The sequence below is a fragment of the Scyliorhinus canicula genome, chromosome 26 (assembly GCF_902713615.1).
Source record: "Scyliorhinus canicula chromosome 26, sScyCan1.1, whole genome shotgun sequence".
NCBI classification, from domain to species: Eukaryota; Metazoa; Chordata; class Chondrichthyes; order Carcharhiniformes; family Scyliorhinidae; genus Scyliorhinus; species Scyliorhinus canicula.
The window spans coordinates 4297444-4312427 of NC_052171.1; the positions used below are offsets into that span (position 1 = coordinate 4297444).

At 42.9% G+C, this 14984-nt stretch overlaps 1 long non-coding RNA gene across 1 annotated transcript in view; it reads right to left on the reverse strand.

Moving 5' to 3' along the window:
• The window catches only part of LOC119957495, a 195886-nt gene extending 182026 nt beyond the window's left edge, over nucleotides 1–13860 (reverse strand). The window contains exon 1 of the long non-coding RNA XR_005458815.1: nucleotides 13561–13860. This is a non-coding gene — a long non-coding RNA (uncharacterized LOC119957495). The remainder of the gene's footprint in view (nucleotides 1–13560) is intronic.
• Between the last annotated feature and the right edge of the window lie 1124 nt (nucleotides 13861–14984).

The following is a 14984-nucleotide window of genomic DNA, read 5'->3' on the forward strand; positions in this document are numbered from 1 at the left end:
CCCCACCACTTTTACCATCCTCCCTAATCTTGTTGAAACATCTATAACCAGGGACCTCCAACAACCATTTCTGCCCCTCTTCTATCCAAGTTTCCGTGATGGCCACCACATCGTAGTCCCAAGTACCGATCCATGCCTTAAGTTCACCCACCTTATTCCTGATGCTTCTTGCATTAAATTATACACACTTCAACCCATCTCCTTGCCTGCAAGTACTCTCCTTTGTCATTGTTACCTTCCCCACTGCATTACTACGTGCTTTGGCGTCCTGACTATCATCTTCCTTAGTTGCTGGACTACAGATCCGGTTCCCATTCCCCTGCCAAATTAGTTTAAACCCTCCCGAAGAGTACTAGAAAACCTCCCCCCCCCAGGATATTGGTGCCCCTCTGACTCAGATGCAACCCGTCCTGCTTGTACAGGTCCCACCTTCCCCAGAATGCGCTCCAATTATCCAAATACCTGAAGCCCTCCCTCCTACACCATTCCTGCAGCCACGTGTTCAACTGCACTCTCTCCCTATTCCTAGCCTCGCTATCACGTGGCACCGGCAACAAACCAGAGATGACAACTCTGTCTGTCCTGGCCTTTAACTTCCAGCCTAACTCCCTAAACTTGTTTATTACCTCCACACCCTTTTTCCTACCTACATCGTTGGTACCAATGTGCACCACGACTTCTGGCTGCTCACCCTCCCCCTTCAGGATCCTGAAGACACGATCCGAGACATCCCTGGCCCTGGCACCCGGGAGGCAACATACCTTTCGGGAGTCTCGCTCGCGACCACAGAATCTCCTATCTATTCCCCTAACCATTGAATCTCCTATTACTATTGCTTTTCTATGCTCCCCCCTTCCCTTCTGAGCCCCAGAGCCAGACTCAGTGCCAGAGACCTGGCCGCTGGGGCCTTCCCCCGGTAGGTCATCCCCCCCAACAGCATCCAAAACGGTATACTTGTTTTGAAGAGGAACGGCCACGAGGGATCCCTGCACTGTCTGCCTGTTAAGTTTTCTTTCCCCTGACTGTAACCCAGCTACTCTTGTCCAGTACCTTTGGTGTGGCTACCTCCCTGTAACTCTTCTCTATAACCCCCTCTGCCTCCCGGATGATCCGAAGTTCATCCAGCTCCAGCTCCAGTACCTTAACACGGTCTCTGAGGAGCTGGCGTTGGGTGCACTTCCCGCAGGTATAGTCAGCAGGGAAACCAGTGGTTTCCCCTCACCACCCACATCCTACAGGAGGAGCATGCAACTGCCCTAGCCTCCATCCCCTCTTACTTTACAGAATTAGCTGCCCCTTGGACCAACTGGACCTCCGCCCTCCGACTCGACTTCCAGTCAGCTGTACTCTAAACTCCTGGCTCCCTTCACGCTCTTTGATAAATATAGGAAATGAAATGTAAGGAGCACCTTACTCCCTCCTCACCTAACTCCCTCAGTCACCAAACTCTCACTGTAGCACTCAAATGCCACAAGCTCAGCACTCCCTCAGTCACCAAACTCTCACTGTAGCACTCAAATGCCACAAGCTCAGCACTCCAGTGCGAAATATGTTTAACCAGAAGCTTTTCCCACTATTTTCTAATGTTCCCCTGTGAGTGCAATCACTGTTATTGTGAGTTTATTCTCAGGAATAGTTGGCTTCTTACTCAAGAGGAGATCCTGCTGCATTGGGGAAACAATTGAAATCAGGTCTGCTCAAGAGGTCAGAATAGAAGGATTAAAACAGCAACCAGGAAGCAAAATGGCATCTGTTGATGGGAGTTTGTGGCAGAGACCAAAGGCAACTATCTTTGAACTTTCCAATGTTTAAACAGAGGAATGAAGCTAATGGACAGCAGCATTGTTTTCTATTCCACTGTTGCAGATAACAGCACCCTTTAAAATGTGTGCTAAAGGTTCTAGAAATGACAGATCAATAAGCTCCTCTGTTCCAAAGCAAAAGAATCACAAGAAGTGTGAGTGAAGCTTAAAGCCAGATTCAAGTAAGCGAGAGATTGGAATGCTGCCGATGGGGGGTTACATTTTTGGGCCTTTTTCAAAAATGAAAATATTTGTTTTTGAGGCTTTTTCTAATATGCTTGGCATGTTAACAGCAAGACATATTTAGATTGGCAATATATTAAATATCTGGCATGATCTCAGATTTAATACAGATGTCCACATGGTTTGCTTTACATTGCTTTAAATCCTCTTAGAAGAAGACAAATAAAGTTCAAATACAGGTCTATTGGCCAATGAAGAAAATTATTTAATTTCTGTTAGGTCTTAGCAAATCCTAAATATAAAATAACGAATATCAGCACTTTCAACATTTGAGTAAACAAGGCCTAATCCACAGGTTCCAATGTTATTATTCCCCCCAAAATTTGGCATTGCTTGCTTTACCCGATATCTGAAAGAAAACCAGTCATATGTTTTTGATGGGTACTGTACCATAATTAAATTGATGATTCAGAGTCATGCGTTCAAATCGCTCAGCAACTGTGAGTTTGAATTTAGTTAATCAAATAAATCTGGAATAAGAATCTAGTAAAATTAATGGTGGCCATGAAATTACTGGATTACCATGAGTGTAGCAATCGGCTTGAAACCGTTCTTAACAGTACCTTACCATCTGTAATTAGGGATAGGAAACTGAATTGCCAACAAACCTCACATTAAATTAAAAAACACCCAACTCTCATGAAAACCATGATGAAAACATTTTTGAAACCATGCCCATCCATCTGCTTCTGCACTTATTCCTCCCTCTCCTGTTCTCCAACAATTCTGACTTCTACAACTCTTTTTACCGTGAGGTTCAGACATGCTTTCTGTTTAATGGGTAACCCGTTGAGTTAATTTAGCTTATTCGCTTTTAGTATTCATCTGCAAATTTGGAAATATTATTCAAAGACTTAAAATAATAACACCATTATCAATACATTATCAATACAAGAATTGTGTTGAAGGTTAAATTGGATTGCAGGCTAAATCGGATGGGAAACACTGTTGTAATTTGAATACATTTTCTGAAACTTGTTATTCGTAGTCAATTGTTAAATAATGGGTTAAGAGACATTCCAATTAGTTGTCTCATTTATGTTAAGTATCCAATAATTGACACAGATATGTAAAGGGGCTTCAGGTGGCCTTTGTGTCAGGTAACGTGACACAAAAATTAGAGTTTTGTGCCGAGTCTGTCAAAGTGAAATAAAGGTGTTGATGAAAAGGAGCAGAACCGTTGACTCTTTATACAACAGCAGCAAAACGTCTAACAAATGGTAGCAGAGGATGGTTGCTGTGAAAATGTTATGGGTTTAAAGATACCAGACCAAACCAAGGACTGAGTGAGAAGAGAAAAAAAACAAAGCTATATGGCTGAACCTAGGATAAAGGTGGCCGGATATGACTACCCCCCTTATTTTCTGAAAGGTGATTGTACAACCAATGGAGAAGTGCGTTAGTTATGTGGACTAAGGTAACTGCCTTGGGAAAGAGAAAACAAGGTATGGCATTGGCTCTTTCTCTACCTTATGACAGTAAAATCCGGAGCAAAGTGTTTTCTGAGCTGGAATTGGAAGAGTTAGACTCAGACGAAGGTCTGCAGACTCTATTACGTTATATGGATAAGATTTATAAGACGGATGACTTGATAAGTGCGTATGAAGCATGGTCGGATTTTGTTAGGTTCCGGAAAATAGAGGATTTCTCCATTGAAGACTATATAATGGAATTTGGCAGACTCTTTAAAAGACTGCAGAAACACAACCTGGAATTTCTACAGTCTGTGTTGCCCTTTAAATTACTTGACTGTGCTAGAGTGAGCAACATGGATAGGCTCCTGGTTTTGACAGGAGTTCAGTTTGCGGATAAGGATACCTTATTCGATCAGATGACCGAAGCTTTAAAAAATGTTTCTGGGAAATCATTTGATTCCGATGGCTCTGATGGCCCAAATAGGTCAGCCTTCAATAAAGCAGAATATGGAAGATACACTACAAATAGGATGGTGAAATCGTACGGCTACAAACAGGTTCCAAGACTATAGAAGGAGATCGGGACCCGGAAATTGTGAAGACAGAAACCCAGTTAGAACTTACAATAGGAAGATGAACCTCAGAAATGCACAAGACAGGATAAATCAATGTTTTGGATGTGACTCTCAATACCATTATGCTTTCAGCTGTCCAAGACGTTACAATAGAATGTTTGAAGCAACACATGACACGGAAGAGTCAGAAGAGGAAAAAGATAGTGACCAGAAAGAAGTCTGGTCCTATTAACAAGCAGTTTTACGCCGGTAATGAGGGTGTTGGGTGCAGAATTCTTCAATTGTGCTGTATTGGACAGTGGCTGCACATCTACTGTGTGTGGGATTGACTGGTTAAAATGTTACCTGGACTCGTTGAATGCTGAAAATCGTAACAAGGTTAAGGAATTTGAAAGTTCCACCAGTTTCAGGTTTGATAATACTCTGAAGTTGCTGTAAAGAGTGGTGATCTCTTGCAATATTGCAATATTGCCGGAGTGAATCATTTCATTAGCACAGATGTTGTATCAAGTGAGATACCTTTGCTTTTGAGCGGACCGTCGATGAAGAAAGTACACATGAAACTGGATATGGAACAGGATAAGGCAACAGTTTTTGGAAAGATGGTGAACTTACAATTTACAGTCGGGACACTATTGTATTCCATTACTGACAAATAATATTTCAAGTAGAGATGTTAAGGATGTGTCATTGGCAGTTGAAAATGGGACTTTAGCTTGTTGTATTAAAACTGGATAGGCAATTTGCGCATCCGTCTCCTCGGAGGCTGCAAAATTTATTAAAGGATGCAGGGATATGGGATGAAGACTATACTAAAGTTATAGAACAGGTTAGTGATCACTGTCAAGTTTGTAGGAAGTACAGCACGACTGATAGTAACCCTACCTTTGGCCAGGGATTTTATCAACATTGTGGCCATAGACCTTAATATCTGGGATAAAGCCAATAATATATTTATTTTGCATTTTGTAGATTTAGCAACCAGATTTAGTCAATCAATGATTGTACGAAGTAAAGAAAATAGTGATTCTGGATCAAATCGAGGAAAAAAGGATAGGGATAGGAATGGGCCCACTGGCAAAATTACGGACAATGGGAGAGAATTTGCTAACGATGAGTTCAGGGATGTTTGTGAAAACATGAATATCACAATTTGAATACAGCTGCGGAAAGCCCATTTAGTAATGGTGTCTGTGAAAGAAACCATGCTGCAATTGATGAAATGCTCCGGAATATTTTGGCAGATAGACCGAATTGCAGGCTAAATTCAGCTTTAGCATGGGTGGTACATGCAAAGAATTCATTGCAGATGGTTGGGGGCTATAGTCCCTGTCAATTAGTGTTTGGTAGAAATCCTAAAATTCTGTCTATTTTGGATGACCTGCCTCCAGTTGGGAAGGGATTACAATTAGCTCTGCCTTTGCTGAACATTTAAATGCATTACATAGCAGCAGAAAAGCCTTTTTGGAAGCAGAAGTTTCTGAAAGAATTCGCAGAGCTTTAAGGCATAATGTATAGAATAGAACAGTACAGCACAGAACAGGCCCTTCGGCCCTCGATGTTGTGCCGAACAATGATCACCCTACTTAAACCCATGTAACCCGTATACCCATAACCCAACAATCCCCCCATTAACCTTACACTACGGGCAATTTAGCATGGCCAATCCACCTAACCCGCACATCTTTAGACTGTGGGAGGAAACCGGAGCACCCGGAGGAAACCCACGCACACACGGGGAGGACGTGCAGACTCCACACAGACAGTGACCCAGCCGGGAATCGAACCTGGGACCCTGGAGCTGTGAAGCATTGATGCTAACCACCATTCTACCGTGAGGCCCCTACGGCCATCAAATACCGTTTTTCAGCAAGGAGACATAGTATACTATAAGAGAGACATTTTAATGAATGGAAAGGCCCAGGGAAGATCATAGACATAGATGGCAAAACAATTATTTTGCAACATGGCAATCAAACTGTCAGGGTACATTCATCAAGGATAATTGGTGCAGACTACAAATTTAGACAGAGCAGACAGACATGATGAGGAACCAGGGTCATGTGGCACGCAAGTGTTAGACAACTATGAGGACCAGTTAACGGATATAGACAGGGTTTCTGTAGAGGAACACACCTCTGATGAATTAGAACAGGCCATTTTTACAAAAGGACAACTGCCAAAAGATGGTACAAAAGTGACATACTTGCCTGAAGGGTCTAGTCAATGGAAGGATGCAACTGTTATTTGTAGAGCAGGGAAGGCCACTGGAAAGTATAAACATTGGTTGAATGTACAGCATTCAGGGGAAGGAGTCAAGACAATGGATTGGGAAAGTTCAAACATGGGGGGCACAGAAACGCGGTGGCAGTTCAGATAGTACATCGGGCAGTGAACAAGTCTGCAGGAAAGGTTGAGAACTATTGAAAGGACATCCCAGAGCAGAAGGGAAATATGAAGCAGTAGCAGGGCAGAACGAGATACCAGGCGGGAGAGGGGACATAGTTTATCAAGCTCTCGGAACATGAGTAAGACTACGAATACTAATAGGAGTAGAAGCCCACATTCACGTGAGATTTTGGTGGCTTCCAATACATTAGATTAAAAAGTTATCAAAGATGCCAAAGCAAGAATGCATAGTTGGAGTGAATTTGGGGTATACACGGAAGTACCAGATAGGGGACAAAGAGCTTTATCCCACAAATGGATTTGCACAGAAAAGGTTCATCCGGATGGAACTTATAAGGCAAAGGCCAGGCTTGTGGCAAGGAGATTTGAAGAAAACTTAGAAGATCAGGATTTAAGAGTAGATTCACCTATGGCAGAAAAGGTTATTTTAAAGATCTTCCTTGCACTATAAGCCACAAAGGCATGTGAATGCAAATCTATAGATAAAAAAGCTGCCTTTTTGCAGGGGCATCAGCTCCAGAGAGACATTTTTCTCCGTCCTCCTAAAGAGGCAGCTAACACAGAAGGGGTACTCTGGAAGCTGAACAAATGTGTATATGGACTAAATGATGCACCTAGAGTCTGGTATTTTTCGGTAAGGTCAGTTTTGTTAAAGTTAGGTTGTTGCCAGTTGAAAAAAGATCCGTTAATGTTTTACTGGCACTATAAAGGAAATCTTTTTGGCATCTTTATGATGCATGACGATGATCTTTTGTGGGGTGGGACTAGTGATTTCGAAGCTATTGTAATCTCTGGTTTGACGAAAGAATTCAGGGTTGGAAGTCAGGCTTCCGGTGCATTTAAATATATTGGACTGGAAATCAAACAGACTAAGTTAGGGGCAACTTTACGTCAGCAATCTTTTTTGGAAAGCATCAGCCCAATTGCAATTAGCTGTGGCCGGGTTTCACAAAAAGACGCAATGGTTTCAAAGATGGAAAAAGAGCAACTGCGAAGTTTAATTGGGCAACTGAATTGGTTAGGTAGACAGACTAGACTGGATGTGAGTTTTGATGTCTTAGAGTTGAGTACAAAAATGAATGATCCCAAAGTGGATGATGTAATAAGAGCAAATAAAACGTTCGCTAAACTAAAAATACAGGAGTGCGTTTTGAGGTTCCAGGTTTTAGGTGACCTGAGGCACTTGAAATTCATAGTTTATAATGATGCGTCATATGCAAATTTATGTGATGGGGTTTCAAGCACAGGCGGTTTTATAATTTTCCTTTTGGGAAACATTGGTAAATGTTGCCCTCTTGTGTGGGAAACATAGAAAATAAGGAGAGTAGTCAAAAGCACTTTGGCTGCTGAGATGTTGCGCCTTGTAGAGGCAGTGGATATGGCCGTTTACATATCTTAGGTATTTACAGAAATTTTGGGATTAGGGGATTTGGGTAATATACCTATTGAGTATATTGACAATAAATCCCTGTGGGAAAATGTGCACTCTACAAGAAGTGTTAATGAAAAAAGGTTAAGGACAGACATCGCAAGTTTGAAGTAGATGTTGGACAGAGGGGAATTAGCAAAAATTAAATGGGTCGACAGTAGCTATCAATTGTCAAACTGTTTTACAAAATAAGAGGGGCTAGCTCACAGAAACGTTTGGATATTGTTCATGAAGGGCGCCTGTTTCTGTGACTGTTCTTCCAAAAATGAAAAAAAAAGGGGGGAAATTGCGTTGTGTTTTTGAGTTTCTTGTAATTTTGTTTCACCTAATTTTTTTTGTCCAAGGGGAGAATGTTAAGTAATGGGTTGCAATTCGTTGTCTCATTCATGTTAAGTATCCAATAATTGACATGGATATCTAAAGGGGCTTCAGGTGGCCTTTGTGTCAGGTGATGTGATGTTAGCTTTGTGCAGAGTCTGTTAAAGTGAAATAAAGGTGTTGGTGAAAAGGAGCAGAACCTGTGACTCTTTATACAACAGCAGCTAAATGTTTCACATCAATTACATGTTTAACGACTTGTGTCAAAATCTGTCTCACCTGTTCACGAACAGGAGGACATCTGACTTTATTGGCATCACAGAAATCACTGCACAGATGACTGCTGACTTTAACTTGTCTTTTGAGAAGATGCTAGCAGACTTTCAGCTTGCAACACTGCAGTCCTTGTGGTTAGACAAGGAATTCCAGGATAATGACTCAGCAACGATGGAGAAATGCTTTTGTGACAGAGCAAAGGATTCACAGAACGAGCCATGTAAAACAGTTGGGTGATTGTAAAACGCTTTGGAACAGATCATAAAAAGGTTAAAGAGAGAGCACCATCAGTTTAAGTGCTCTCAATGGCTCTCTTCTAGGCTTTCCAAATAAAATGTAAAAAATATACTTCTGAGAAGTGGAGTATCTGCTCTGTCGCCACAGATATTCTTTGTAAAAACATAGGTATTCCTATCCATGGAGTTATGACGTATTTTCATGCCCATTAGGATCAGGATCAAAGGAGAAACTTGCACAGACGTTGTAAATGTCATGGATTTGCATGAATTCTTATTAGCTCTAGTGAAGTTCAGTTGTATTAATGTATTCACTAGATGTGACATCATAAGTCCCAGAGTGAGAAATAGAAGAACAGCCATGTCAGTGATAACACTGCAAATAAAGCTCCATTGTTTTAAACCTTCATGCTCCTTAGTATCAGCTCTCCAAAACCAACATAAAAACTGTTGACAAGGACTATGAACAGACGCTGGCTAGCCACCCAGGAAGGAATTTAACGAGAAAAGTTGGAGAAGAAAATTAGAAAGGAAACTTTTCACCTGGTAGGCATGCTACGGAGAACTAATGGGCTAAGTAGACATGAGCAACAATAATCTGCCTGCAGAACAGATTATACAGCTGTGTATTATGAATAAAAGACTGAAGCTTGGGTTATTGCATTGTGTGTGAAGGAATCAAGGTAGCTGCTGAAAATGCAGTTGTGAAGTGTGCACTTGGGAAATCTCCATTCGCAGAAAAATGCCAGGTGTTTTCGATGTCATGGGACCGTTTGATGAAAATGTGGAACGATGGAGCTCAGAAACAGAGCGCTTCAACTATTTTGTGCAAGCAAACAAAATAGCTGAAATATTATGGTGCACAATTCCCTCAGCGTGATTGAGAGAAAAACCTTTAATTACCTCTGTAGTACAGTGCAACCTGAGAAGCCAGGCATCAAGACGCGCAAGCAGATTCTATATATTTTGCAAACGCATTTTTCGTTGAAACCCTTTGTATTGCAAAGCGCTTTAAATTCCTAGAAAGAAACCAAAATGGGGAGTCAATTGCACAATTTGTGGCTGTGCTTTGGAAACTTGCAGAATATTATTGAGTGCTGAATGACACTCTCTGGGACAGATTCGTTTGTGGTCTGTGCAACGAAGCAATACAGAAACATTTGCTAAGAGAATGTCTGTGGAGCTGGTTGCAAAGGAAGCTCAGCAATTGAAGCTCAGCAATTGAGTTTGTGTACTCAAATATACAAAATGGCTGCTGAACTGACACCCATGAATCTTGAGGTTCGTACATGTAACATTCTGCTGATGAATGTTAGGATAAAGATATGGTATGTTGAAGCTGTGGGAAAAAAAGACACATCTAACGTGTCCTGCAGGATGCAATAGAAAGCTCCAAGTAAAAATAAGCAAGAACAAACAGAAGCAACATTTAAACAAAATAAAAGGAGGAATGCCCATTCTGTTAAAAATTGTTGAGGAAAATGAAGCGACTCAGTCAGAGGAGGAATTATCACTGAATGTGCTAGCCATTTCTGGTACTACACACCGATACTGGGTCACTCCACTGTCGGATGGACAGCCAGTCAAGATGGAAGTTGATCCTGGGAGTGGGCGGGGGCAGTCTCTTGATGCCAGAGACTGTCTGCAAAGAGAAACTTAAACATATCCCCTTAAGGCCATCAAGGGCAGTGCTGAATACATACACAGGAGAAGTAGTTCCACCAAAGGGCTGCAATGAAGTAGCTGCGCAACTTAATGGGCAAACAGCAGATTTGTCACTGCATGTAGTGTCTGCACGTAGTAAAGGGAAACTAGTCAGTATTAATGGGTCAAACATCGCTGGAGAAGATTCAACTGAACTGGGTAGAAGTAAACATGATAACCAATGAAGAATGTGACCTTGCACAAGTTTTAAAGAAGTACATGTTGTGTTCAATAGGGAAGTAGTGAGCATGAAAGACATCAGAGTTAAAACAAAATGTTTGAAGGCAAGGTCTGTACCACATGCTGTTCAACCAAAGGCTGGCTTAGCATGACTCGGAGCCTTGGAACCTGTCAGCATCCGTGAATGGGCCAGGTCAATACTGCCAATCAGATAAAATGGATCCATAAGGATCTGTGGGGACTTTAAGGTCGTCATAAATCCAGTTGATGTGGCACGTGGTTAGAACTGGGACTGCGGCACTGAGGATCTGGGTTCAAATCCCGGCACTGGATCACTGTCCGTGCGGAGTTTGCACATTCTCCCCGTGGCTGCGTGGGTTTCACCCCCACAAACCAAAAATGTGCAGGTTCGGTGGACTGGCCATGCTAAATTACCCCTTAATTGTACAAAAAATAATTGGGTACTCAAAATGTTATTGTAAAAAATACATAAATCCAGTGTTACATGCAGAACTGTACCCATTACCTCACATTGATGATTTGTTTGTAAGTAAGCCAGATGAATGTGGGCAAGTCACCGCAGGATCTTCTGACATTTGAGACACATAAAGGCTTGCTGCTGTCCAGAAGATTGCCATTTGGTGTCACATCAACTCCTTTATTGCTTCAAAGAGTAATGGATCCAATCCTGAGTGGACTGAGTGGAGTCCAGTGCTATCTGGATGATAACCTAGTCACTGGAAGAGATTAAGAGGAACCATCTGAGAAGTCTGGATGATACTTCAGAGATTGGGAGATTATGGTCTGAGAGTCCGTATGGATAAGTGTGAGTTCTTCCAATCCTCCATTGAGTATTTGGGACATGTAATTGACACCACTAGCCTTCATAAATCTCCTTGCAAGTTAAGGCTATGACAGAGGTGTTTGCACCTCAGAATATTAACCAGCTATGTTCTTTCCTGGGTTACTGAACAACTGTGGAAGATTATTCTCACACTTGCCAACAATTCTGAAACAATTACATAACGTCTTGTGCCAGAACAAGAAGTGGAAGTGGTTGGATCAATGCATTAATGCTTTCGAGCAAGCCAAAGAAGCGCCAATTAAACTTGAAGTTCTCGCAATTTGATCCAATGTTACCCTCACAGTTAGCTTGCAATGCATCTCCCTATCGTATCGGAGCGATGGTCTCTAACATCATGCCATTCAATTAAAAAAGACCCATTGCTTTTACTTCTCGAACCTTGAGCAAAGTATGCCCAGATATTTTTTTTTGGGGGGGGGGGGGGGGGGGGGGGGGGGGTGGGGGGGGGGGGGGGAGTGGAAGTCTTACGGGTCATTTTTGGAGAAAATATATTCCAACATGTACAGGAACAAGTGCATTGTTAACTGACCATCATCCAGTTTTGGACCACACACGGAATACCAGCACTTGCTGCAAGTAGAATGCAAAGATGAGCATTGCTCTACTCTGCACATCCCGTAACAGCCTTCCCGAACAGGCGTCGGAATGTGGCGACTAGGGGCTTTTCACAGTAACTTCATTGAAGCCTACTCGTGACAATAAGCGATTTTCATTTCATTTCATTTTTCACATACAGATACCATTAAATATTTACAGTCAAGTCTACATGATAATATGGATCGATATTCAAGATTACCACTGCCAAGGGGTTCATCAGACTGCTCAAATCAGAAAATCTTCTATTTTCAATAAGTAGACAACCAGTCACTTCTAAACAAGCGAGGAAACACACTCGGAGAAATCCAATACGCTCAGAAGTAATGGATATAGCATTACGAGAGAAGACTTCAGAACGATCACCTAACCTGAACTCGATAACTGCAGGAGATTGGAGCTGTCAGTACAGCCTGGATGTCTTTTATAGGGCCAAAGTGATTATTCCGCCACCATCGAGGGTGTTAAAGAAACTACTTGGGCGGCACGGTAGCACAAGTGGATAGCACTGTGGCTTCACAGTGCCAGGGTCCCAGGTTCGAATCCCCGCTGGGCGACTGTGCGGAGTCTGCACGTTCTTCCCGTGGGTTTCCTCCCACAGTTCAAAAACGTGCAGGTTAGGTGGATTGGCCATGATAAATTGCCCTTAGCGACCAAAAAGGTTAGGAGGGGTTATTGGGTTACGGGGATAGGGAGGGCTTAACTGGGTTGGTGCAGCCAAATGACCTCCTTCTGCACTGTTTGTTCTCTGTACAAGGGCCATTACAGAATATTTTGCGTGAAGCAGAAAGCAATAAGTTATTTCTTGTGGCCTTGCCTGGACTGGATGTGGAAACTGAAGTGAAAACTAGAACATGGCAGCACGGTGGCACAGTGGTTAGCACTGCTGCCTCACAGGATCACAGACCCATTTCAATTCCAGGTGGCTGCCTGTGCGAAGTTTGTAGGTTCTCCCAGTGTCTGTGCAGGTTTTCTCTGGGTGCCCCTATTTCCTCCCAGTCAAAGATGCGCAGGTTAGGTGTATTGGCTATGATCAAAGGTTGAGTGGTGTTGCATGGGGTGCTCTTTCGGAGAGTCGCTGCTAATTTGATGGGCCAATTGGTCTCTTGCACTGCAGATATTCTATGACTCTACATTCTTCATGTGCAAAAGTAACCTGCCATCCTTAGCACCGCTGCATCCATGGGAATGGCCTGAACAAGTTTGGCATTATAAGTGGATTTTGCCAGACCTTTTGAAAGACACATGCCGTTGGTAACAGTCGATGCTCACACCAAGTGTCATTGTGATGAAATGTACCTCACTGGAGAAGACGATTGAGAAGCTTGAAGTGTTCAGTTGTTTTGGAATCTCTGTACAACTGGTAAGTGACAACGGACCTCAGGTTTTCTCACAAGAATGCAAACATTTCTTACAAGAGAATGAATTTTGTGTGCTCAAAACACTTGGGAGGCAATAATCAGAGACATGTACTTATAACAGCCCAGCCATTAGCTTTTGAAAGAGCCACTTACCATCCATATTGAAGTTTTGTCTTTGGAAACCATTGTCTATTCAGACTACTCCAATAGAGGGGTAGGCATATGAAGAGGCAACTGATGTCCATTCTCCCTCAATGGTTTTCAAGTGGACATGGGCAGTCCCAGGTGAGATTGGTCTGTTAATGACTCGGTTGGCAGAATGAGCTTTAATCTGTCAGACACGTGGTTTCTTGATTACAATGGCCTTACAATTAGGTGAGACATTTGTTCTTGTAATTCCTGTTGGTAGCTTCCAGGCCAAAGGGACAATTCTATGGTCATGCGACTTGGAGCAGCCACCTTTTTGGTTCAGCAGAAGGTCCAGTTTGAAAAGAGCAAAAAAATACATTGTGATTCAGTGTTTTGGATTTCTGTTCATATCAAATCTCTCACAGAATCATAAAATCCCTACAGTGCAGGAGGCCATTCGGCCCATCAAGTCTTCATCGACCCTTGGAAAAGCACCCTACCATGGCCCACGCCCCCACCCTATCCCCACCTAATCTTTTTGATACTATTTTAATCATAAAGATTTCCTGAGAATGTTAGAGAGAACATTCTGCTGCCACGTTAAGCAAATCAAAGTTTTTGGGGAAGGGGAAAAACCCCTAAAACATTAGCTAGCAGCAAGTCTTTAGGATGAAGACTTTTTTACTATGCAACTATTTCAAGAAATTAAGCTCTGGATTTGAAATGTTTATTAAGGATTGTGCCTGTTTTAAATAAATCAATAGCTTGGTACTGCTCACATGGTGTCTGGGGATTTGCTGTTGCACAATGATTGTGTTTTTTGTCTGGCGATGGATAGACATCAGAGCCCTGACTGGCAGGAATCAACAATTGTAGTTGAGAAAAGGTTTGGCCCAGCTTAGGGTTCAATGACATTTGGCTCACTGCTGGTATAGCTCATGTTCTTCAGCAGTGAGAGAATTGCAGTATTCTACAGCGGAGGCCCCCCCTCCTCGGGGCGGAGGCCCCCCCTCCTCGGGGCAGACCCCCCTCCTCGGGGCAGAACCCCTCCCCCACCAGGCCACCCTCGGATGCATCCACGCCACGGTCCCGCAGGCTAAGAGCAGGTGTGAACGGCGCCGCGGAACTCGGCTTTTTTGGCATGGCCGCTTGGCCTATCCCAGGCCGGGAATCGCTGGAGGGTGGGCCTGTAGAGCAGCCCCGACCGGCGCTGCGTCGGGCCGCGATTCACGCCGGTCCCGGTGATTCTTCGGCCCGGGGAGAAAGAACCTTGGCCCAGTTTTACACAATACCAAGTGCCAATATAACTAGTTTCCCACAATGAAGATAAATCAAAAAAGCGTAGTTAAGGAAATGGTGCTGCCTCAACACCTGTTTAATTGCAGCTATGAAGCAATGTCAAATAAATCCAACAGGAACTGCCCAAATTAAACTGCCCAATGCAATCT